Here is a 27,122-nt window from a genome sequence, read left to right on the forward strand (position 1 = left end):
TTGAACCCTGTGGCACCCCCATAGAGACTGCCAGTGGTCTGGACAACAGGCCCTCCGATTTGATACACTGACCTCTATCAGAGAAGTAGTTGGTGAACCAGGCAAGGCAATCATCTGAGAAACCATGGCTGTTGAGTCTGCCGATAAGAATGTGGTGATTGACAGAGTCGAAAGCCTTGGCCAGGTCGATGAATACGGCTGCACAGTAATGTCTCTTATCGATGGCGGTTATGATATCGTTTAGGACCTTGAGCGTGGCTGAGGTGCACCCATGATCAGCTCTGAAACCAGATTGCATAGCTTATAAGGTACGGTGGGATTCGAAATGGTCGGTTATCTGTTTGTTAACTTGGCTTTCGAAGACCTTAGAAAGGCAGGATAGGATAGAAATAATTCTATAGCAGTTTGGGTCTAGAGTGTCTCCCCTTTTGAAGAGGGGGATGACTGCGGCAGCTTTCCAATCTTTGGGAATCTCAGACGATATGAACGGGAGGTTCAACAGGCTAGCAATAGAGGTTGCAACAATTTCGGCAGATAATTTTAGAGAGGGTCCAGATTGTCTAGCCCGGCTGATTTGCGGGGGTCCCAATTTTGCAGCTCTTTCAGAACATCAGCAATCTGGATTTGGGTGAAGGAGAAGTGGGGGAGGTTTGGGCGAGTTACTGTGGGGGAGCGCAGGGCTGTTGATCGGGGTAGGGGTAGCCAGGTGGAAGGCATGGCCAGCTGTAGAAAAATGCTTATTGAAATGCTCAATTATTGTGAATTTATCAGTGGTGACAGTGTTTCCTAGCCTCACTGCAGTGGGCAGCTGGGAGGAGGTGCTCTTATTCTACATGGACTTTACAGTGTCCCAGAACTTTTTTGAGTTTCTGCTACAGGATGAGAATTTCTGCTTGAAAAAGCTAGCCTCGGCTTTCCTAACTGCCTGTGTTTATTGGTTCCTAACTTCCCTGAAAAGTTGCATATCACGGGAGCTATTCGATGCTAATGCAGAACGCCACAGGATGTTTTTGTGCTGGTCAAGGGCAGTCAGGTCTGGAGAGAACCAAAGACTATATCTGTTCCTGGTTCTAATTTTTTTTAATGGGGCATGCTTATTTCAGATTGTGAGGAAGGCACTTTTAAAGAATAAACAGGCATCCATTACCCCAGACACCCTAGTCCCACTCAATTTGCATACTGCCCTAACAGATCCACAGATGATGCAATCTCTACTGCACTCCACACTGCCCTTTCCCACCTGGACAAAAGGAACACCTATGTCAGAATGCTATTCATTTACTACAGCTCAGCGTTCAACACCATAGTGCCCTCATAGCTCATCAATAAGTTAAGGACCCTGGTACTAAACACCTCCCTCTGCAACTAGATCCTGGACTTCTGCCCCCAGGTGGTAAGGGTAGGTAACAACACATCCACCATGCTGATCCTCAACACAGGGGCCCCTTAGGGGTGCGTGCTTAGTCCCCTCCTGTACTCATGGCCAGACACGACTCCAACACCATCATTACATTTGTCAATTACACAACAGTGGTAGGTATGATCACCGACAATGACGAGACAGCCTATAGGGAGGAGGTCAACAACCTCTCCCTCGATGTGATCAAGACAAAGGAGATTGTGGATTACAGTAAAAGAAGGACCGAGCACGCCCCCATTCTCATCAACGGGGTTGTAGTGGACCAGGTTGAGAGCTTCAAGTTCCTTGGTGTCCACATCACCAACAAACTAACACGGTCCAAGCACACCAAGACAGTCGTGAAGAGGACACGACAAAACCTATTCCTCTCAGGAGACTGAAAAGATTTGTCATGGGTCCTCAGATCCTCAAAAGATTCTACAGCTGCACCATCAAGAGCATCCTGACTGGTTGCATCACTTCCTGGTATGGCAACTGCTGTCATCAAGGCAAATTGTGGCTACTTTGAAGAATGGTGAACAGCTGGTGCCCTCATGCATGCTTCAGTGTTTCTTGCCTCGAAGCAGATAGAAGTAATTTAGCTCGTCTGGTTGTCTCGTGTCACAGGGCAGCTCGTGGCTAGGCTTCCCTTTGTAGTCCGTAGTAGTTTTCAAGCCCTGCCACATCCAACGAGCATCGGAACCGGTGTAGTAGGATTCAATCTTAGTCCTGTATTGATGCTTTGCCTGTTTGATCGTTTGTCGGAGGGCATAGCGGGATTTCTTGTAAGCGTCCGAGTTACAGCACCGCTCCTTGAAAGTGGCAGCTCTACTCTTTAGCTCAGTGCAGATGTTGCCTGTAGTCCATGGCTTCTGGTTGGTGTATGTACGTATGGTCACTGTGGGGACGACGTCATCAGTGTACTTATTAATGAAGCCGGTGGTATACTCATCAATACCATCGGATGAGTCCCGCAACATATTCCAATCTGTGCTAGCAAAACAGTTCTGTAGCTTAACATCTGCATCTTCTGACCACTTCCTTATTGAGCGAGTCACTGGTACTTCCTGCTTTAGTTTTTGCTTGTAAGCAGGAATCAGGAGGATAGAATTATGGTCCGATTTGCCAAATGGAGGGCGAAGGAGAGCTTTGTATGCTGTGTGCGTGTCGTAAAGATGGTCTTGAGTTATTTTTTTATTCTGGTTGCACATGTAACCTGCTAGTAGAAATTAGGTAACATTTAAGTTGCCATGCATTAAAGTCCCCGGCCGCTTCGAGGCCATCTCTGGATGAGCATTTTCTTGTTCGCATCACTTCTGAGATACTTGGCTAGAGGCTGGTTGTGAAGAGTTAGTTAACATAATACTATGAGATGCGGAAGACTGGCCACTGGCTCCGAGAGTGAGAGAGAGAGAGTGTGAGAGACATTGAGAGGAGACCGATAGAGACGGGAGACAGAGAGAGAAACGGAGAGAGAGAGAGAAAACACATTGAGCTTGTATAATAGGTCACTGGTCCACTCTCCAGCCTGTTGCTCCTTCTAAAGCACTATATTAAATCAGTTTACCTGAGCCTGGAGTGCTCTGAGGGCAATTACCCCCCATCATACTCACATGCGCCGCAATAGGGCAGCTTTCTTAATCATGGAAATCACATATTAATAGAGAAGCAAAACTTAGTTGGATCCAAGCATCAACATCTTTTCAACAACTCAAGGATGATTACTTAATTAATTGAATTACTGAATCACAAACAAAGCTTTCTGATATTCTTTATAGATCTTATTGTGCAGAAAACAACAATGTTTTTTGACTACAATGAGAACAGGAGAGTAATTGCACAATGACTGAAGTGATACAGATGATATGTAATATAAATTGCGAGCAGTGCAAAGAGGACTTCATTGTGAGGTGAATATGTTTGAGGACTCGGAGAACTTGAGCATGAGTTTTAATGCGATCGACGTGTGTCAGTCGGGGAAAGCCGATGGTGATCAATGAGAATGGATTTAGGTAGGCGGGGGGTGGCTAGGTGGCTATGCTAGCTGCCAAAATACACTTTATGAATATTAACCAGAGAGGGCTCGATACTGGGATACCACTACACAGCCACATGGTACAACTGACGTAAAGAGATGGAGGGGGGGAGGAAGGGAGATGTCAGAATTGCCAACAATCAGTTATGTATGAAATAGAGAGGAGGAGGAGAAAGAGAAGGAGGGATGGAAAGAGAGAGGTGGACAACCACTGGACTTCCACTTTCTGAGATAATCAGATATAAAATCACAACCTTTCCACAACCTAGTTCAATAGGGGAGTCCACCACTTCTCCTTCCCTCCCCCCCTCCCCTCCCTCCCTCCCTCCCTCCCTCCATCTCTTCTCTCTCTTCTCTCTCTTCTCCCTTCCTCTGCTATTGCTTACAGAGCCTGTGCGCTACGAGTACATAAATAAATGAATACGCAGACAAAGAATGTACACAGCACAATGTAACCTCTCTTCTAATATCACACACACACACCTCTCAGTTTACTAATATCACCCAGCACCTCCAATCAATGAACTTGAGACTTCCTCAAGGGTATATTGGCATAATGTTGTGTGTGTGTATGCGTGCATGCATGTGTGACTAATATGATCGCTATTATGGAAACAAATTGAGGTGTTACAACTTACAAGCTCTCACAGTCTGACTTCTGAATCTGTCGTTTGTCCGTAAACTTACAATTTCCAAGGTTAAGTTTAGCCATTCATTCTGAATGGTTAAGGTAAAGGTTTGGGATACTGTCAAAACAACTCAAGGGTTAAGTGTAGTTATTAATTCCGAATGGTTAAGGTAAGGGTCAAGGTTTGGGATAGGGATAGGGTTAAAACAAACAAACAAACAAAAACGGGTGCCTAGCACTGAGATTGAACATGCTACAGTCCGAGCCAGAGCTTGTGGCTTACGCCCATCCACCAACCCCATTCACAATGCTCTAGCAAACCGCAAGCCTACTTGATGGTAGTAGTGCTCACCGTTGCCCCTAGTGGCCAGTTAAGTAATCTCCCGACGTCATTGGTACCGGCACGGACGGCGAATTTCATCTTTGATCTTGAGCGACCTTACTGGCTATAACACTACTTGAGTGCGAAGGGCTGTCAGTATGTGTTCTGACATGTACCCCAGACCTGTGTGTGTGTGTGTGTGTGATTGTTTTATTGGTTGTCTATGTATTGTGTGGTTGGTTCAAATGAAACTGACAGCAAAATCTGTAACTGTCCTGTATTGGAAAAGCAAGGGTGAGATGACAGAAAGAAGAGAGCTAGACACGGATCGGAGACACGAAAAGGAGTCCCTTTGCCCCTCAACTTCTAATATTTTTTGGAACTGTCATAGCCTTAGTAACACAGCGACAGTCTCTCTGTTATTTAGCTCATGAGCCGACTAGGTAATGCATTGCCCATAATGGACGTTTGAAATTGCCATGGAATTAAAACATCAATCCATCCTATAACTTCACCATTCTAATAAGGCCTGAAAAACATGTAATCCACTGGAGTTTGGACTGTATTGGTTTTTACTGTAATGGTTAGAGTTACGTAATGTTAGGGGAAGGTTAGAGTTAGAGTAAATTAATGAAATCAAATGTGTGGCTATACATTGCTATAGTTCTGTCCTTTGTAGCTTGGTCATATAGCAGCAACCCTCTGCTAGTTCTCACAGTGTGAAAAGGTCTTCAATATAGTAATGATAGGCTATCTGACCTCAGCCACGTGTTTTTGTTCTCATTCTAATGACTGTTTGTCTGTCTACCTCTATATCAGTTTGTATTTAGTTACAGCACACTGGACATAACCCAGACCTTGTTCTCAATTTTACCCCCCTGTGTTACAGAAACATGCACTTGGAATCCACAGTAAAAGAACAGCTTTTCTTTCTCCTCTCTCTCTCTCTCTCTCTCTCTCTCTCTCTCTCTCTCTCTCTCTCTGCATGCTGGGAATTTTTGGGAGTTTGAGTGTTTGGTGAGGAGGACTCTGTCCTAACTAACTTTCTAGACTATTGTCTTGATCTTTTCCTTACATTGTATTTTCTATGGTGTACGGTTAATGCAATATTTGTTTTAGCGGTATCCACAGCTTTTTTTCAGAGTTAGGGTGGAAGAGGACAGAGTAAGTTTTCTGGGGTTTGCAAGGTGTGGTATGCGCGATGGCTTCTCAGCCTAGCGCGGAGGAGACGCTGTCTATACGGCATGGATTCAGGTGTGTTCCTGAGAATGGAGTTAAGGTGGAGGAGGTTCTGCTCGCGGTCGGCGAACAGGTAGGAGCTGAATTTATACATTCTGCTTCTAGAATGAACAAAGCTGTGGTTGTGTTCATGAAAAGAGCAAATTTGGTTGGTAGGCTAATTGCTAGCGGAATATTTGTAAGGGATGTGTTGGTGCCAGTTTTACCTCTTTCTACCCCTTCGACAAGAGTAGTCATTGCAAATTTACCTCCGTTTATTACGGACGATCAGATCAGGAAAGAGCTGAGTCGTTTTGGTAAGTTTGCTAGCGGGTTTCGTGTACTGTCGGCAGGCTTTCAGGCAGTTGCTGTTAAGCACGTTGTTTCGTTCCGGAGGCAAGTGTTTATGTTTCTGAACAACAATGAGCAACAGCTAAATGTGCATTTTAAAGTGAGGCATGGGGAGGGGCTCTATGCAGGGTTTGCCAGCACAGACAGTCTACGGTGTTTTGAGTGTGGGGATTTGGGGCATAAGAGCTTTGCATGCCCACATAAAGTCCGTAGACAAAGTGAGGGTACAAGCGCTGGTGGGGGAAATCGAGATCAAAGTGCAGTGGGTAATGAGATGCAGACAGCAGAGGCTGGGCCTAGTCATACCAGGGATGGTGGGGTAGCTGAGGCTGGGTCTAGTAAGGCAAGAGATGGTAGGGTAGAGGAGGCTGGGTCTAGTCAGACTAGAGATGGTGGTGTAGCGGAGGCTGGGTCTAGTCAGGCTAGAGATGGTGGGGTAGTGGAGGCTGGGTCTAGTCAGGCTAGAGATGGTGGTGTAGCGGAGGCTGGGTCTAGTCAGGCTAGAGATGGTGGGGTAGTGGAGGCTGAGCCTTGTCAGGCTAGAGATGGTGGGGTAGTGGAGGCTGAGCCTTGTCAGGCTAGAGATGGTGGGGTAGCTGAGGCTGGGCTTAGCTATGATATGGAGGGTGGTGTAGAGGATGCTAAGTCTAGTCAGGTTATGACAGTGGATGAGGAGAGTATAGTGGGGAAGTGTAAGAGACTAGGGGGGGAGGAGGAGGGTGCCAAGCGGAAAAGGAAAAAGGGTGTGGTTAAAGGCACAATGGAAACTTTGCCTGTTGCTGTGGGAGATGTCCTGACCAGAGAGGAAGGGCAGGTGGTCAGGGTGGGAGATAGAGATGAGGAGGAAAGTCAGTCTGAGGAAGAGGATGAGGAGTTATTTTTTTCAGACTCCTCTTCAATGGGCCCGGAGCTGACAGCCAGTCAAGCAGAGGGGTCTAAGTACACGGTGAGGGAACTGACAAGGTTCCTGAATGAGACCAAGGGGAAAAAAGTCAATCTTGAGGCTTTTTTCCCTGATTCAAGAAAGTTTGTACGATCAGTACAACATGCTGTGAAAAATGAGGGGCATGGTGTCCTCTCACCCAGGAAACGGTTTATGTTGAGGAAGTGGGTCACAACAGTGCGTAAGGGTCTACCTTCGGACACTGTTTAGATGTATATTTTCTTTCTGACACTGGGGTTTTTGAGCTTTGCTATTGGTCTCTTTCTCTGCTGGCTTTTCTCCCACTTCTTATGGAGACTCTACGGGTAGGCTCGCTCAATATAAATGGCGCCAGAGATGCGGGAAAGAGGAGTGTGTTGGGTGAATATGTAAAACAAAAAAAAGTACAGGTGTTGTTTCTGCAGGAGACACATAGTGATGTATTGAATGAAGTCGATTGGGGGCTCTGGTGGAAAGGGGCAAGTGTGTTGAGCCATGGGACAAATCTTAGTGCAGGAGTGGCAGTCCTTTTTGCACCGGGTCTGTCTGTAAAAATTTGCTCCTCAAAGGGGATGTGTAGGGGTAGGCTCCTTGTTGTTAAAGCAGAAATTAACAACATGGGGTTTGTCTTTATAAATGTGTATGCGCCTAACACAGGGAGAGAAAGAGGGGTTCTATTTGGGAGTCTTAGACAGGAACTCTCACAGGTAGCGCCTGAGGAGACACTGGTGGTTGGAGGGGACTGGAACTGCACAATGGATTTTACAAAAGACAGAAATGGGGAAGAGCCTCATTCAGTGTCAGTGGGAGTGTTAAGGGATATTATTAATCAGTTTGACCTAGTGGATGTTTGGAGAACTAAACATCCGAACACAAGACAGTATACATGGGTGAAGGTTTTTGGGGCTAGGGTGAGTGCAGCCCGACTTGATCGGTTTTATATGTCTAGGAATCGGAGCAATAGGTTGTTGGGCGCTACCATTCTCCCGGTGGGTTTTTCCGATCATCACATAACCATGGCTCGGCTGTCTATTTCACCAGGGCCCCGGCAGGCATCCTATTGGAAATTCAATGTAAAGCTCTTACAAGATGCCACTTTTTGCGCAGGTTTCCAGACCTTCTGGGAAAGGTGGAGGCAGCGAATAGAGGATTATGAGTCTCTGAGCCAATGGTGGGATGTGGGGAAAGTCCAAATTCGGCTTTTCTGTCAACAGTACACAGCTCTCTCATCCTCAGAGGCTAGGAGAGTTTTGGGGGAACTAGAGCGGTGTATTAGGGAGATGGAGGTACAGATGGTGGGGCAAGGCAATGTAGGCCTCCAGGCTAATTTAGCTGAATTACGCAGGGACCTGGGCAGTTTTTTACAGGTTAAAGCAAAGGGAGCACTTGTAAGAGCTAGATTCTCCATGCTCAAGGAGATGGATGCTCCCAGCTCCTTCTTCTTTGGTTTGGAAAGACAGAGCAGTGAAGCCAAGGGTATGCATTGTCTACGGCTGTCTGATGGGCGGGTGACCTCTGTGGTGGGTGAGATGCGGGAGCGGACTGTGGAGTTTTATACTGAATTGTATAGGGCAGAAGAGTGTGATCCTTTGTGTGCTCAGGTCTTGTTCACAGGACTCCCTAAACTCTCTCTGGCACAGAGGGATGATTTGGACGTTCCTCTGTTGTCCCATGAACTGGCAGAGGCCGTAACCCAGATGTCCACCGGTCGTGCACCGGGGGTTGATGGACTCCCAGTGGAGTTTTATAAAAAATTCTGGGGAATAATTGGACAGGATTTTTTTTGCGTGTTGCGTGAATGCGTCGGGGTAGGAGAGTTGCCGATGAGCTGCCGTCGGGCGGCTCTGACTCTCCTGCCCAAAAAAGGGGACTTGTGTGAACTTAAGAACTGGAGGCCTGTGGCATTGCTCTGTGCGGATTACAAGATATTTGCCAAGGTCCTCTCTAACAGACTGAAGTCCCACTTGGACTCGATAGTACATAAGGACCAAACATATTGTGTACCGGGACGCTCAATCACGGACAACTTGTTCTTAATTAGGGACATGTTGGACTTGTCGAGAGGGTCTAATGTGAACTTCGGACTGGTCTCTTTAGATCAAGAGAAGGCTTTTGACAGAGTGGACCATCAGTATCTGTTTAATGTGATGTCTGTGTTTGGGTTTGGGAGGAGTTTTTTGACCTGTGTGAAGCTGTTGTATGCTGGGGCGTCATGCATGGTCAAGGTGGGAGGGGGGCTCAGTAGGCCAGTCTGGGTGAGACGGGGCATTAGACAAGGATACCCTCTATCTGGGCAGTTATACACACTAGCCATTGAGCCTTTTTTAGGACTGCTACGCATGAGACTGCAGGGAGTGTGCTGGACAGGCATGGATGTGGTGACAGGAATAGCAGTGTCAGCATATGCAGATGATGTTTCTGTGATGGTCAGGGATGGCCAAGATATGCAGGCACTGGAGACCAGTCTGAAGGAGTACGAGGGAGCTTCTTCAGCTAAGGTAAACTGGGGCAAGAGCAAAGCTCTGTTATGCGGGGCATGGGGGGATAGGGCTCCTCCTCTGCTTCCAGGGGGTTTGCAGTGGGGTTGTGAAGGGCTTAAAGTGTTGGGGGTGTACCTGGGCTCGGAGAGGTGGGTCAGGAAGAACTGGGAGGGGCTGTCACAGGCAGTGGTGTCAAGACTGGCCAGGTGGAGGTGGCTCCTGTCCCAAGTGTCATATAGAGGGAGGGTGCTGATAATTAACAACCTGGTGGCATCTTCCCTGTGGCATAAACTGGCTGTCCTCAACCCCCCCGCCGGTCTGCTCGCAGACCTGCAACGCAAGCTGGTGGACTTCTTCTGGTCGGGCCATCACTGGCTGAGGGCAGCAGTGTTGTATATGACCGTCCATGAAGGAGGACAGGGCCTGGTGGAACTGGAGAGCAGGATGGCTGCTTTCCGGCTAAAGGCGGTGCAGAGACTGCTGTACCATACTGACGTTGGCTGGAGGGAACCAGCATGCGCGCTGCTGAGGAGAGCTGGCGGATTAGGGTTGGACCGGCAGCTGTTCCTCATGAGGCTGGAGAGGCTGAGTACAGCAGGTCTCTCAGACTTTTACTCTGGGGTGCTGAGGGCCTGGCAGCTGCTAAGGCCCACACGAGAAGGGGGTGTGGAGCCTGGGCTGTGGGTGTGGGAGGAGCCTATCTTCCACAACCCAGCCATCCCTTTGAGATCGGTTCAGTCGGCCACCCTGCAGAGACAACTGATTGCAGGGGGTGTAAAAAGGCTGGGTGACTTGAGACTGCTGGGAGAGGAGGGGTGGAAAAGCCCGGAAGTCTTGGCACAGCAAACAGGGACAATGTCTCTTAGGCTGCTGGAGAGATTCCTGGAGGAGGTCCAGGAGGCACTGTCTGAGCCGGTAAGAGGGATGTTTGAGCAGCCAAAGGGAGAGGGGCCACCAAGCTTTCCGCCACTGCAGGTGACGGCAGAGACTGGAGACTGGCAAGGGGGTCTGGAGGACTTGTTAGATTTTAACACTCCGAGCCTGGGGGAGTTTGAAGGGGTGGGAGGTAAAGCCCTCTACAACCTCTGTGTTAAGGTGAGGAACATTAGGAGCCTAACAGGAGTAAAGGCACATCAGTGGCAGGGGGTATGTGGGGCGGAGAGTATGGTGGGTTTTAGATGGAGGGGGCTCTACAAACCCCCAGCACCAAAGAGGTCAGGGGACCTCCAGTGGAGGGTTCTACATGGAGCCCTGGCCACTAACAGCTGGCTGGCACGGGTTGAACCGGGAGTTGGGCAGGAGTGTCCTTTCTGTAAAATGAAAGAAACAGTGCACCATGTGTTTTCTGTGTGCACCAGGTTAATTCCATTAATGTCTCTGTTGGAATGTCTGTGTGAGAGGTTGGGGGTGGTCTTTACTGTTGGGGTGTTCATAATGGGATACAGGTATTCAAATAAGGAGAAGGCCAAATGTGTTTTGTTGAATTTTCTGTTTGCTCAGGCGAAGTTGTCTATTTGGCTAACAAGGAGGAACAGGGTCAAAGGTGGGGGGATAACAGACCCTTTACTATTGTTTAATGGGATGGTCTCTGCGCGCCTTAGGGTTGAGTTTGAGTTCTATAAAATGATAAAAAGTGTGGAGATGTTTCAGGAGATATGGTGTGTTGGGGGGGCTGTTTGTATAGCTGGGGAAGATGTTTTGGATATACGGTTGTAGGAGTGGGTATTGTTTTGAGTATTGTGATGTTGGTTTGTATCATGTGGTTGCTGGAAAGGCGAGTATGGTACATGTATGCATCACAGGATGTATTTTTGGTTTTATTTTTAGGGGGGGGGGGGTTGGGTGGTGAGTTTTAAATGAAATGAGAATGGTTCAATAAAGAAAGACAAAAAGTCAATCTCTCTCTCTCTCTCTCTCTCTCTCTCTCTCTCTCTCTCTCTCTCTCTCTCTCTCTCTCTCTCCTCTCTCTCTCTCTCTCTCTCTCTCTCTCTCTCTCTCTCTCTCTCTCTCTCTCTCTCTCTCTCTCTCTCTCTCTCTCTCTCTCTCTCTCTCTCTCTCTCTCTCTCTCTCTCTCAGTTCTTTTACACAGCTCAGGCTCCAGATTGCCAAAGGGATCTTGGCCCAGCTCTATGCCGCAGGCCCTGGGCTCCACGTTCTAAACGCTGAGACTTGCTCTCTAAGTAATTCCTGTAAATTAGGCTGTGTGTGGGGAGCACTGCCAGGCCATAATCTAAGGAATTGCAATCCATTAGTTTGAAAAAGCAGAGTGTCGAACTTTGCTGTGTGTGTGTAACCCTCTCCTCCTGAGAATACATTGGACAGAATCTTCAGTAAAATATCTCTCTAGCTCTCTCTCCATCCCCCTCGCTCTCTCTCTCTCAATTTAATTTCAATGTAAGGGCTTTATTGGCATGGGAAACATATGTTAACGTTGCCAATAAACATCTCTCTCTCATCTTATCTAACAGTAAAGGTCATGTTTTTGGCTCATCACATCAAGGGCATGAATGACTACAGTAAACATACATCAGTCACTACACACTGGGCACAGTTGTCAGTTCAATGTTTAGTTTTGATTTACAATTGGTTGAGTTCTCAACTAAGAAATACATAATAATAAGTACACCATGTCATTGGATTTAGTTTCAAATTGGGGTTGAAATGACGTGGAAACAGTGTTGATTCAACAAGTTTTGGGCAGCTAAATTTTCTAAACGTTTCTGGGATGTACTGGGGAGGGACCTCCTAGAGGTCTTTTGGGAGTCCTTTGAGAACTCTGTGTTACAGCCGGCTGCCAGCAGGCTGTCATTACTGCGGAAGAAGACTTAGCTCTATTGAAGAACTGGAGGCCGGTGTCGTTGCTCTGCTTGGATTACAAAATACTGTTCAAGTGTTTGGCAAATCTCCTTAAAGGTTGTAGGACTAGGCATGTTTGCCATCACTAGGATGTACAATCAGAATATTGGACACATTTCTATAGAACAAATAAAAGCTTTTGGTAGAGTGTGTCATGCCTTTCTGTTTAGGACAATGGAAGCTTTTGGTAGAGTGTGTCATGCCTTTCTGTTTAGGACAATGGAAGCTGTTGGTAAAGTGTGTCATGCTTTTCTGTTTAGGACAATGGAAGCTTTTGGTAGAGTGTGTCATGCTTTTCTGTTTAGGACAATGGAAGCTTTTGGTAGAGTGTGTCATGCTTTTCTGTTTAGGACAATGGAAGCTTTTGGTAGAGTGTGTCATGCCTTTCTGTTTAGGACAATGGAAGCTTTTGGTAGAGTGTGTCATGCCTTTCTATTTAGGATAATGGAAGCTTTTGGTAGAGTGTGTCATGCCTTTCTGTTTAAGATAATGGAAGCTTTTGGTAGAGTGTGTCATGCCTTTCTGTTTAGGACAATGGAAGCTTTTGGTAGAGTGTGTCATGCCTTTCTGTTTAGGACAATGGAAGCTTTCGGCCTGGGTAGCGAGTTTAGATCATGGGTCAAGCTATTGTACTCTGGGGCTTCAGTTATGGTAAAAGTGGGGGGTGGGCTGAGCCGGCCAATCCCAGTTGGGAGAGGGATTAGGCAGGTGTGTCTACCAGTATTGTAGTACTAGTCCAGTCTCGGTCCTGGATAAATTTGTACTCAGTCTTGACTTGGTCTTCAACAGTAAGGACTCTTAATTTCTTCCCGAGACCAGCCAAGACCAGCATAGTAAAAACCTCAGAATTATCAGCTTCCATTCAGTCAGAGCATAAAACAGCTATGCCAGGCCAAATAAATACACGCAATTGTCATCATGTGCTGTTTGCATCAAATCAAATCAAATCAAATTTATTTATATAGCCCTTCGTACATCAGCTGAAATCTCAAAGTGCTGTACAGAAACCCAGCCTAAAACCCCAAACAGCAAGCAATGCATGTGAAAGAAGCACGGTGGCTGGGAAAAACTCCCTAGGAAAAACTCCTGAGAAAGGCCAAAAACCTAGGAAGAAACCTAGAGAGGAACCAGGCTATGAGGGGTGGCCAGTCCTCTTCTGGCTGTGCCGGGTGGATATTATAACAGAACATGGTCAAGATGTTAAAATGTTCGTAAATGACCAGCATGGTCAAATAATAATAATCATAGTAATTGTCGAGGGTGCAACAAGCACGTCCGGTGAACAGGTCAGGGTTCCGTAGCTGCAGGCAGAACAGTTGAAACTGGAGCAGCAGCATGGCCAGGTGGACTGGGGACAGCAAGGAGTCATCATGCCAGGTAGTCCTGAGGCATGGTCCTAGGGCTCAGGTCCTCCGAGAGAAAGAAAGAAAGAGAGAAAGAGAGAATTAGAGAGAGCATATTTACATTCACACAGGACATCAGTGGCATAGACATGGATGGGTCTGAGTGGACAGACGCCTACCAACTGGGGAGCCAAGCCCTGACAGGCCCATCAAATGGGGAGCCAAGCCCTGACAGGCCCACCAACTGGGGAGCCAGGCCCTGACAGGCCCACCAACTGGGGAGCCAGGCCCTGACAGGCCCACCAACTGGGGAGCCAGGCCCTGACAGGCCCACCAACTGGGAAGCCAGGCCCTGACAGGCCCACCAACTGGGGAGCCAGGCCCTGACAGGCCCACCAACTGGGGAGCCAAGCCCTGACTGGCCACACCAACTGGGGAGCCAAGCCCTGACTGGCCCACCAACTGGGGAGACAAGCCCTGTGGACTTAGACCATCACATTTGTGTATTTTTTCTATAAATAAAGGTGTGATTTTGAGAGTGAAAATTTGGTCAAATCTATAGGAAAACAAATAAAAAAATATTGGGAAAAATTGGATTTTCCATACATGGTGCCTTTACGTCGCTGGGCCGGCCGTTTGGGAACTTTGGTATACCCACTTCTCCAGGCACAACTACACCACTGAATAGTGCCGATGGAAAGACAGCAGTCACACACAGCATGATGTTAAAGGATAAGCGACTCCATAAACTCTGACATAATAAGCCAGTAGGTAGCATTCATAAGATTACAAAAACACAACCATTAAGCATTACCCAATCGAAAAGTACAACTATTACTTCCCATTGCAAAAAACATTTCACATTTAGCACGGAAAGTAACCAGTGACCTAAAGTTTTTAAAGTGGAACTGACAGCGTGTTTCACTACTTTGCAGATATGCTACAAACAGACAATCATAATATCAGTCAAAAATATCAAATTGATCTTCAGTTTCTTGGCAATATCAAATTCATTTTTGTTTCTCTTAGAATAAAAACCTTACAGTGCAACAACAGTTTTAGTAAGTAATAGGCTATAGCCCAGTTACAGCTTCTTCTGGCAATGTAAAAACACAAAAAGTGAGTGTACGCGCGAGACAGAGGAAGAGCAATTCTTACACTATTGTTCGAAATTCAATCACCCTTTTCTTCATCATCCTCCTCATTCCATTCATTAAAATTAAATTGTAATACATTTTGTCACTCCCGTTCAACAACTTCAAATTGCTTTTGTATGTGCTCCATGGGGTTAACTTCAAATAACATTATATAGGTTAATTACATAACCAAAAGCAAAAATGTGATTTATTTATTGGTCTAGTGGAAATAAGTATTTTTTTTGTGAATTAGGCCTCATGTAAAATCATTGGCAAAGTGCAAGATATACTGTTGCATGACAAACAGGTGCTGTTAGATTACAATTTAATTTTTCTGTCCGTTTGGAACAGTGTAAACAAGACTAATTAAATATTAAGTAATAAGTAATTATTACAGCATAGCAAAGTATAAAAACAGCCAGATTTGTGAAATTGATTTTTTCAACACGTTAGGTTGGATGAGGCTTGGTGATCAGAGAATCAGTAGTATATGAAACAAACACTCAAATGGGCAACAGAAGCAGGAACATAAGCATAGGGCTGAGTGACTCTCTTATTCCAGGCTTTCGTTCAAAATGAGTTATCCTCCAGGGTGAAAGACAATTTTTTTCTTGTTGTCTTTAGCATATGCAGCCTCTCTCCTCTTGCTACAGCTCATTTTGTTTGGATTATTATGTGATTATAATAAATATATGTATTTGTAGATGTAACGTTCATTGTATGGAGTGGACCAAACTGCAGCGGGTATATTTATCATCTTCTTTTATTTGAAGGAAAAACGACAAAACACTTACACAAAACAACCGACGAAACCAGTCCCATAAGGTGCTCAGACTATACAAGGAACAACCACCCACAAACACAAGCGAAAACTAACCCACTTAAGTATGGCCTCCAATTAGAGGCAACGACAACCAGCTGTCTCTAATTGGAGGTCGTTCCAAAACCCCAACATAGAAAAAAAAAACTGATAAACACATAGAAATAGAAAATATAGAACATAAACCAAAAACCTTGAAAAACACTAAACAAACACCCCCTGCCACGCCCTGACCAAACTACAATAACAAACAACCCCTTAACTGGTCAGGACGTGACAGTAGGGGTTGTTTCATCTTAAATTAGGACAAATCAGGTCTGTAATATTGAGTTAGAAATGTAAAACTTTAGAGGACTTAAGCCTCGAATACATTGCAAGTTTGCCCTTTATGGCCATTAGGCTTCACTATACAATAGGACTCAACTCTGACTGACCACAGCATCTATCGGTAGTCTAAACTGTGACACAAATTGGGGGATTTTTACACCTAGCCGAGCTACTAGACTATCCTTTTGTAAATGTATGGAGGTGTGAATGTTTCATTCCGAGAGCCTCTCGCACTAGAGTCCTGCATCACGCCCAAAAAATCAGCTGGCAGGTGGTCCCAGAGTTGAGAAAGAACTTACATAAATAAAATGGCACAATTACACTTGACACGTGGAGTGACGGTTTTCGAAAAACAGGATACTTGTGCCCTACAGCCCATTACGTAAATGAAGAGTGGGTGTTACCCACCACGGAGTGGGACAGTGCAGCTCAAAACTGCAGATAACATAAGGCCAGCTATTGTGAATGAATACTTGTTTCAGAGAGAAGCCAGCTGCGAGCCTGCGACCAGATACGGTGGATAAAGAGTCACCTTCAGATGGATGTGTGGTTTCAGAGAGAAGCCAGCTGCGAGCCTGCGACCAGATACGGTGGATAAAGAGTCACCTTCAGATGGATGTGTGGTTTCAGAGAGAAGCCAGCTGCGAGCCTGCAACCAGACACGGTGGATAAAGAGTCACCTTCAGATGGATGTGTGGTTTCAGAGAGAAGCCAGCTGCGAGCCTGCAACCAGGCACGGTGGATAAAGAGTGACCTTCAGATGGATGTGTGGTTTCAGAGAGAAGCCAGCTGCGAGCCTGCAACCAGACACGGTGGATAAAGAGTCACCTTCAGATGGATGTGTGGTTTCAGAGAGAAGCCAGCTGCGAGCCTGCGACCAGACAGGGTGGATAAAGGGTCACCTTCAGATGGATGTGTGGTTTCAGAGAGAAGCCAGCTGCGAGCCTGCGACCAGACACGGTGGATAAAGAGTCACCTTCAGATGGATGTGTGGTTTCAGAGAGAAGCCAGCTGCGAGCCTGCGACCAGGCACGGTGGATAAAGAGTCACCTTCAGATGGATGTGTGGTTTCAGAGAGAAGCCAGCTGCGAGCCTGCAACCAGGCACGGTGGATAAAGAGTCACCTTCAGATGGATGTGTGGTTTCAGAGAGAAGCCAGCTGCGAGCCTGCGACCAGGCACGGTGGATAAAGAGTCACCTTCAGATGGATGTGTGGTTTCAGAGAGAAGCCAGCTGCGAGCCTGCGACCAGACACGGTGGATAAAGAGTCACCTTCAGATGGATGTGTGGTTTCAGAGAGAAGCCAGCTGCGAGCTTGCAACCAGACACGGTGGATAAAGAGTCACCTTCAGATGGATGTGTGGTTTCAGAGAGAAGCCAGCTGCGAGCCTGCAACCAGGCACGGTGGATAAAGAGTCACCTTCAGATGGATGTGTGGTTTCAGAGAGAAGCCAGCTGCGAGCCTGCAACCAGACATGGTGGATAAAGAGTCACCTTCAGATGGATGTGTGGTTTCAGAGAGAAGCCAGCTGCGAGCCTGCAACCAGGCACGATGGATAAAGAGTCACCTTCAGATGGATGTGTGGTTTCAGAGAGAAGCCAGCTGCGAGCCTGCGACCAGACACGGTGGATGACATACTTTTCCTGCACAGCAGTTTTTAAAGTTATTGTTTTAGTATATTTGTTTGTTGTCTAATATTAGAAGGCTCTTTAAAGTGATTGCAGAATGAAAAAAAATATGTTGTTATTAATTCATGGCATGGTTTCTTTTTAGCCAAATGTTAAATAGTTATGCAGAGAAATGAATTAATGCAGGAAAAGAGGAAAATAGCCTACTGGCAGTAGACATAAAAAAAACTACTAGGCTAAATAAATTGATGTTATTTTGTTGGCTAACGGATCGGATCTTAGAACTCATTAAGAGGCAGCTTCTTTCTTTTGTATAATTATTCATTCAGAAGGTTAAACCCATAGGTCTTAGGCCTGCAGTACATTCAATTACCAGGTTTATTTTTCATTAGGTTATAATCATCCATGCCTTCTGGGAATGTTATAAAGTCCAAGAGTTATGGGCGGTTAGAAAGTTGGCTGTCAGAAGTATTACAATGGAAATTAACTTTTAATTTGTCTGTCTGCATGTTTCAAGACATGCCATACAGTGCATTTGGAAAGTATTAATACTTTTTCCACATTTTATTACGTTACTGCCACACCCTGATCAGTTTCACCTGTCCTTGTTATTGTCTCCACCCCCTCCAGGTGTCGCTTGTTTTCCCCAGTGTATTTATCCCTGTGTTTCCTGTCTCTCTGTGCCAGTTCGTCTTGTATGTTCCAAGTCAAACAACGTTTTTCCGTACTCCTGCCTTTGCTATTCTCTTTTTTCTAGTCCTCCGGATGATGACCCTTGCCTGTTCTGGACTGCCTGCCTGACCATTATGTCTGCCTTGACCACGAGCCTTTCTGCCACTCTGTACCTCCTGGACTCTAATCTGGTTTTGACCTTTAGCCCGTCCACGGCTATTTTCTTGCCTACTCCTTTTGGATTATTTTTATTTATTTATTTATTTATTATTTATTACAAAAAACACAAGGAAGGGGTAACATTAAAGTATTAGAACATGAAGGACAAACAATACAGCATCAAGACACTATCAAACATGTATCAGTCTTTCCGCAACAGAGCCATCCTTATGTGTGAGGGTGCGTGTGCATGATAGTGATATAAAATATATGTCATAGTTTTCTTTTTCATGATCACAATCTTGTGAAACCCTCCAAGATTCCCCCACAGTTACCCAATAGCTGTCCCTCAACCATTCGAGACCCCTCCCACAGTCCCCCCCGAGAAACATTTTTTAAAATACAATGAATTCCATTCCCCACCCCCAAGAACCCCCCAATGCACCAACAACCAAGAGAATGAACTAAAGAGAAAAAAGGAAAAGACAGAAGAAAACAGCAAACAACAATGCAAATTTTTTTTTTTTTAATTATACATTTAAAACAAAGGACATCAAGGACATCAATGAAATCATAACAGCAATGCCAGCTGTATATGTTTGTGTGCATGTCTGGCACTATTACATGTATGTGTGTGTTCTTGTATGTGTTTATTTGAATGAGAGTGTGTGTATATGCATGTGTACAAACACCTGCATGTCACGCTTGTCGTCGGTGAAGGAGGACCAAAACGCAGCAGGTACGTGTAGGCTCATCTTGACTTTTATTTAATTATCAAAATGAACACCACAATAACAAAAACGAAACTACGAACAACAAAACAGTCTGGCTAAGCATAAGGCTTACACACAGAACAATCACCCACAAATACCAAACACAAACACACCCTACTATATGGGACTCTCAATCAAAGGCAGATAGACAACACCTGCCTTCAACTGAGAGTCCCAACCCCAATTAACCAAACATAGACATACACTTACTAGACTCCACATAGAAATACTTAAACATAAACCAAAACCCGGAATTACTAAATCAACCACCCTTTTAACAAAAACACACCACCCTGAACCACATAAAACAAATACCCTCTGCCACGCCCTGACCAAACTACAAAACAATTAACCTTATACTGGCCAGGACGTGACACTGCACGCCATCAGCCTCAGGCAAACCGGCATTAGTTGTAAAAACACTGCCACTTAGCGTCATTCAAATGTACTTTTATTATGTTTTATTTTTACTTTTTTCCCTTTATCTTTTGACCATCATTCTCTCTCACACACATCACCTCCACTCCCACATGTCTCCAATTCCACATACCATCCCTCAGCCCATCCCATCTATCTCTGCTGGCCACCCACTTCGTGTTTCTACGCAACACATATCTTTCAACTATGCTATGATGTTTAACGTACAATTGCAATCTATCTAATTGAATAGAATCTACAGATTGCATGCTGAAGATAAATAGTTATACTAAGAGTGACAGACTCCATCCTAGCTGGAGGGGTGCTCTCATCTTATCTACGAACATAGACAGGGCTCTAACTCCTCTAGCTCCACAATGAAATAGGGTGCAGGCCAGGCAGCAGGCTGTTAGCCAGCCTGCCAGCTTAGTGGAGTCTGCCACTAGCACAGTCAGTGTAGTCAGCTCAGCTATCCCCATTGAGACCGTGTCTGTGCCTCGACCTAGGTTGGGCAAAACTAAACATGGCGGTGTTCGCCTTAGCAATCTCACTAGTATAAAGACCTCCTCCATCTCTGCCATTATTGAAAGAGATTGTGATACCTCACATCTCAAAATAGGGCTACTTAATGTTAGATCCCTCACTTCAAAGGCAGTTATAGTCAATGAACTAATCACTGATCATAATCTTGATGCGATTGGCCTGACTGAAACATGGCTTAAGCCTGATGAATTTACTGTGTTAAATGAGGCCTCACCCCCTGGTTACACTAGTGACCATATCCCCCACGCATCCCGCAAAGGCGGAGGTGTTGCTAACATTTACGATAGCAAATTTCAATTTGCAAAAAAAAAAACAACAACAACGTTTTCATCTTTTGAGCTTCTAGTCATGAAATCTATGCAGTCTACTCAATCACTTTTAATAGCTACTGTTTACAGGCCTCCTGGGCCGTATGCAACGTTCCTCACTGAGTTCCCTGAATTCCTATCGGACCTGTTCCAAAGATCGGCTATGAAAAAGCCAACTGACACTTACTCTTGTGTTGCTGACTTGTTGCACCCTCGACAACTACTATGATTATTATTATTTGACCATGCCAGTCATTTATGAACATTTGAACATCTTGGCCATGTGCTGTTATAATCTCCACCCGGCACAGCCAGAAGAGGACTGGCCACCCCTCATAGCCTGGTTCCTCTCTAGGTTTCTTCCTAGGTTTTGGTCTTTCTAGGGAGTTGGGCTCCTGGGTTGGAGCCCATTTTGCCATTCCATCTACCTTCAAGCAGCACAGCCTTCCCCAAATCGTATTCCTCAGGACGTGAGCAAAACTGTGGATGTCTCTGCTGTTCCCAATGAGTACCTCCTGGGGGTCTTCAGTAAGGCATGTGCTACTTCCCTTCCCCCGCACTGTCCTTATGACTGTGCCATTGATCTTCTCCCAGGCACTACACCACCTCGTGGTTGGTTGTATTCTCTGTCCAGACCAGAGACCGAAGCTATGGAGGAGTGGTCTCCAGCTTCAAATGGTCTCCAAATGTCGACAAAGCCTTTGTGGACCTGAAGCATTGGTTCACAACAGCACCCATCCTTATCCATCCAGACCCCTCACGTCAATTTGTGGTGGAAGTGGATGCTTTGGATGTTGGAGTGGGGGCCATCCTGTCCCAGCGATCTGCCCAGGACCAGAAGCTTAATCCCTGTGCCTTCCTGTCCCATCGTCTTAATCCTGCTGAAAGGAACTACGTTGTTGGCAACCGAGAACTCCGGGCAGTGAAGATGGCACAACACCCCATAATGACAAATCAAAAAACGTTTTTTATTTTATCAAATTCATTAAAAATAAAATAAATAGCTTATTTACATAAGGATTTAGACCCTTTACTATGAGACACGAAATTGAGCTCAGTTATATCCTGTTTCCATTGATCATCTGCACTATTAGAAAAATGTGATTACCTTTGCTGTTCTTCGTCAGAATGCACTCCTAGGACTTCTACTTCAAAAACAAATGTTGTTTTGGTTCCAAATAATCCATAGTTATATCCATATACCTCCATTTTGTTTGTGCGTTCAGGTCACTATTTGAAGGGTAACGCGCAAGCGCATTTCATGACAAAAAAATTCAATATATTCCATTACCGTACTTAGAAGCATGTCAAACGCTGCTTAAAATAAATTTTTATGCTATTTTTCTCATAAAATAGCGATAATATTCCAACCGGACAACATTGTATTCATTCAAAGACTGAAAGAAAAAAATGGAAGTCTCGTGAACGCGCATCTCAGTCTCACTGTCCCCAGGCAGGCCACTTACAAACTCTGTTGCTGTACTTTGCCCAGAGACAGGAGACACGTCATTCCGCTTTCTGAACGCTTTAGAGAGCCAATGGAAGCCTTAGAAAGTGTCGTGTAACAGCACAGATGCTGTAATGTTGATAGAGATGCAACAGAAGGACAACAAATTGTCAGACAGGGCACTTCCTGCATGGAATCTTCTCAGGTTTTGGCCTGCCATATGAGTTCTGTTATACTCACAGACACCATTCAAACAGTTTTAGAAACGTTAGAGTGTTTTCTATCCAAATCTACTAATTATATGCATATTCTCACTTCTGGGCAAGAGTAGTAACCAGTTTAAATCGGGTACATTTTTTATCCGGCCGTGAAAATACTGCCCCCTAGCCCCAACAGGTTAATAAAAGAGCAGTGTAATTACTAACAGTGAAACAGAGTTGAAACTTCACCTTTTGTGTGTCTTCCACTAAGATAGCAGTTGCATTTACATGGAGATGTAGGTTCTGCGTCAAGAGAAGAGTCCATGTTTACATTTTCAGTCTTTGAACGAAAACAGGGTTTCCCGGTCGGAATATTATCGCTTTTTACGAGAAAAATCGCATAAAAATTGATTTTAAACAGCGTTTGACATGCTTCGAAGTACGGTAATGGAATATTTTGTCACGAAACGCGCCGGGCGTACCCTTCGGATAGTGTGTTGAACGCACGAACAAAACGCCGCTATTTGGATATAACTATGGATTATTTGGAACCAAACCAACATTTGTTATTGAAGTAGAAGTCCTGGGAGTGCATTCTGACGAAGAACAGCAAAGGTAATCCAATTTTTCTTATAGTAAATCTGAGTTTGGTGAGTACCAAACTTGGTGGGTGTCAAAATAGCTAGCCTGTGATGGCCGGGCTATCTACTCAGAATATTGCAAAATGTGCTTTCACCGAAAAGCTATTTTAAAATCGGACATAGCGATTGCATAACCTCTACGGGCCACGGGGGCAGTATTGAGAATTTTGAAAGAAATATGTGCCCATTTTTAACTGCCTCCTACACCAACTCAGAAGCTAGGATATGCATATTATTAACACATTCGGATAGAAAACACTCTGAATTTTCTAAAACAGTTTGAATGGTGTCTGTAAGTATAACAAAACTCATATTGCAGGCAAAAACCTGTGAAAAATAGATTAAAAAAAATGAGAATTTTGTGACTGTACTATTTAGTGTCATTGTTTTAAAGATACCACAGTGAGAAAGGATTCAGTTCGCAACTCCTACTGCTTCCACTAGATGTCAACGATCTTTAGAAAGTTGTTGGAAGCATCTGTCATGAATACAGACCGAATTAGAAAGCTTACAAGTTGACACGTCATCACTTCATTTTTTGCGCCTGCGCATGAATCTGAGAAGAGTGCCTTTGTCATTATCGTTTATTCTAGACACTTGATAGGTTGTGTGAAAATATTACTGATGTTTACTGATGTTTCACGTTAAAAATGGAACAAAAGATTAGTGCTAAACAACGTTTGACATGTTTAAACAAACGTAAATAGATTATTTACTAGGTTTTCTTTAGCTTTTCGACGTGACTTTACACTGCCCACCTCATTTTGTGGGAGCCTACTGAACGCTAACTATTTGGACATAAATTATGAACTTTGTCAAAAGAAACCACATTTGTTCTGGACCTGGGATCTCTGGCAGCGCCTTCTGATGGAGATAATCAAAGGTAAGGGGATATTTAGAATGTTATTATCGATATTAGATGATGCTAATGCTAACGGTATAGCTTAGCTTAGCTTAGCATATAGCTTATTGTTGTTAGCATAGTACCCAGTTTATGCAAAATGTGATTTCCCAGTAAAGTTATTTTGAGATCTGGCCATTCGGTAGCAATTACGAGATGATAATATATTATTCTTTGAATGACAATATTATAATTTACCAATGTTTTCGAATAGTAATTCCGTGATTTGTAATGCTGGATTCACTGGGTGCATTCGAGCCTAAAAAAATTCTGAATTTCACCGCGACTGTAAATGCTGTTTTTGGATATAAATATGAACTTGATGGAACTAAAAATGCATGTATTGTATAACATAATGTCCTATGAGTGTCATCTGATGCAGATTGTCAAAGGTAAGTGCATAATTCTAGCTAGTTTTCTGTCTGTTGATGCCCTTCTTTGAATTGGCTAAACATTACACGCAGCTATTGTCAATGTACTCTCCTCACATAACCTAACTTTATGCATTCTCCGTAATGCCTCTGAAAATCGGACAGCGTGGTTAGATTTAGGAGATATATCTTTCAAATGGAGGAAAATAGTTGATTATTTGATTTTTTGAAATGATTACTCTTGCAGTTTTGAATTCCCCGCCATGGTCACATGACAATGAATCCCAATACCGGGATAAGATCGGGATAAGATCCTCAACAGGATAAAGGAGGTCTGTATCTATAATTCTTAAAATAATTGTTATGTTTTTTGTGAACGTTTATCGTGAGTAATTTAGGAAATTCACCGGAAGTGCTCGGTGGGAATGCTAGTCACCTGCTAGTCACATGCTAATGTAAAAAGCTGGTTTTTGATATAAATATGAACTTGATCGAACAAATCATGCATGTATTGTATAACATAATGTCCTAGGATTGTCATCTGATGAAGATCATCAACGGTTAGTGCTGCATTTAGCTGTGGTTTTGGTGTTTGTGACATTATATGCTAGCTTGAAAAATGGGTGTCTGATTATTTCTGGCTGTGTACTCTGCTGACATAATCTAATGTTTTGCTTTTGTTGTAAAGCCTTTTTGAAATCGGACAGTGTGGTTAGATTAACGAGAGTTTTGTCTTTAAAATGGTGTAAAATAGTCATACGTTTGAGAAATTGAAGTAATAGCATTTTTAAGGTATTTGAATATCGCGCCACGGGATTCCACTGGCTGTTGAGTAGGTGGGACGATTTGGTGCCACCTACCCTATGTTCCTAGCCCAGAGAGGTTAACTCAAGGCAAGCCCATTGGGCCATGTTATTTACCAGGTTCAATTTCACCATCTCCTAACGCCCAAGGTCCAAAAATGTGAAGCCGGACGCTCTATCCCGTCTGTAGATTTCTGCTGCCATACCCTCTGAATCAGAGACCATCTTCCCTGCTTCATGTTTGGCGGCTTTGGTTGTATATTTTATATTTATTTTTATATATATAATTTTTTGTCTGGGGTATTGAAGCTTTGGTCCGCAAAGCACAATGTTCCCAGCTGGACCCTGGGGTGGCCCGGCTAACCAAATGTTTGTCCCTGATTCGGACTGGCCTCAGATCCTAGAATGGGCTCACTCCTCCAGGCTTACCTGTCATCCCGGTGCTCGTTGTAACCTGGCTTTCCTCCGACAACGCTTCTGGTGGCCCATTGTGGCTCCTGATGTCTCGGCCTTCATCTCCGCATGCATGGTGTGTGCTCAAAACAAGACTCCACGGCAAGCTCCGTCTGGCCTCCATCAGCCACTCCCTGTTCCTCATTGCCCCTGGTCCCATATTTCCCTGGATTTTGACACTGTGCTTCCCCTGTCAGATGGCAACACTACCATCCTGGCGGTGGTGGACAGGTTTTCCAAGGCCGCCCATTTCATCCCTCTCCCCAAGTTACCTTCAGCCAAGGTGACGGCCCAGCTCATGGTGCAGTAGTCTTCCGAATCCATGGACTCCCGGTGGAAATTGTCTCGGATCGGGGTCCTCAATTCTCGTCCCTATTCTGGAGGGTGTTCTGCACCCTTATCGGGTCGTTGGCCAACCTGTCCTCCACGTTTCATCCCCAATCCAACGGCCAGACATGGAGACGGCACTCCGGTGTCTCGTTGCTAGTAACCCCACCTCCTGGAGCCAGCAACTGGTCTGGGTGGAATATGCCAGGAACACTCTCCCCTGCTCGGCCACGCGACTCTCCCCCTTCGAATGCTCCATGTGGTGTCAGCTTCCACTCTTCCCAGAGCAAGATGGCGAGGTCAATATACCCTCAGCCCAGATCTTCATCCGTCGCATATTGTCGACAAGTGGATCGGGGGCGTACTGTCAAGCCCTGATCTGTTTCACCTGTATTTGTGATTGTCTCCACCCACCTCCAGGTGTCACCTGTTTTCCCCATTAGTCCCTGGGTACTTATTTCTGTGTTCCTTTTTTGTCTGTTGCCAGTTCATCTTGTCTTGTCCAGTCAACTGCCGTGTTTTTTCCGTGCTCCTGCTTTTGTCCTTATCTGTTTTGCTAGTCCTCCCAGTTTTGAACCTTGCCTGCCTTGAGACTGAACCCACCTGCCTGACCATACTGCCTGCCTTGACCTCGAGCCTGCCTGCCACTCTGTACTTCCTGGACTCAGACCTAGTTTATGATATTTTGCCTGTCCACGACCATTCCCTTGCCTGCCCCTTGGATTATAATGAATATCAGAGACTCTAACCATCTGCCTCCCATGTCTGCATCTGGGTCTCGCCCTGTACCCTTCTAAAAATATTTTTTTTTGGTGGATGGGCTTCGTCTCAATCCCCCGCATCCACCTATGTTGGCCTTCCACATATGTGGTGGAAGGTGGCCAAGCTACAGCGATGTTTGTCAGACCATGAGACATCCCAAAAATTGGTCTTACAAACTGTTATGACCACTCTATGGAAAAGGGAAGCCTCTCATGTACACAATGGTGACCCCCACACATGTCACAGGACTCATCTGAAGGTAACCCATACAAACGAATGAAAGGATGTTGGTAGTTATGTACCAACAAAAATAAGAGGTTAAATATGTATCCCAAAAAACATATAGTTCCTGAGCTTAATCACATCTCTATTTATCTATGAATGTTATTCAATGCGTTTCTATTTAAAAATAAAAACATAAAAATGGAAACCTAAAGGGGTCCTAAAACAGACTTACACTAATTACGACAACTTCTGGAGATGTTTATTGTAAATCTTTGACTGTTATTGACCTTTGGTTTCAGGTGAAACTCTGACCAGTGCACCCTGGATGGTCAGCGTGGAAAGCCAAGTCATTTGTAAGAGGACACCGCCTACTTTCCTGTCTGCCTCAAAGCATTGTTCGCATGCTGCTACGTTTTCAACATTTCATACCAAAAAGAGGCTGCTTGCTAGTCTAAAAGCTGCTTGCATGCTGGAGTTTGTGTCCCTCTCTCTTCCTCTGGCTCACTCACTCACTCACTCACTCACTCAATCAATCACTCACACTCATTCACACACACACTTTTTACTCACACACTCAAATGCTATAGTTATATTGTTATTGTTTACAGTCCTCTAAATACTGTGTTATCTTTGCTTTCAGGCACTTCATCTGCA

Source organism: Salmo trutta, chromosome 31 (assembly GCF_901001165.1).
Source record: "Salmo trutta chromosome 31, fSalTru1.1, whole genome shotgun sequence".
In the NCBI taxonomy this organism is placed as follows: Eukaryota; Metazoa; Chordata; class Actinopteri; order Salmoniformes; family Salmonidae; genus Salmo; species Salmo trutta.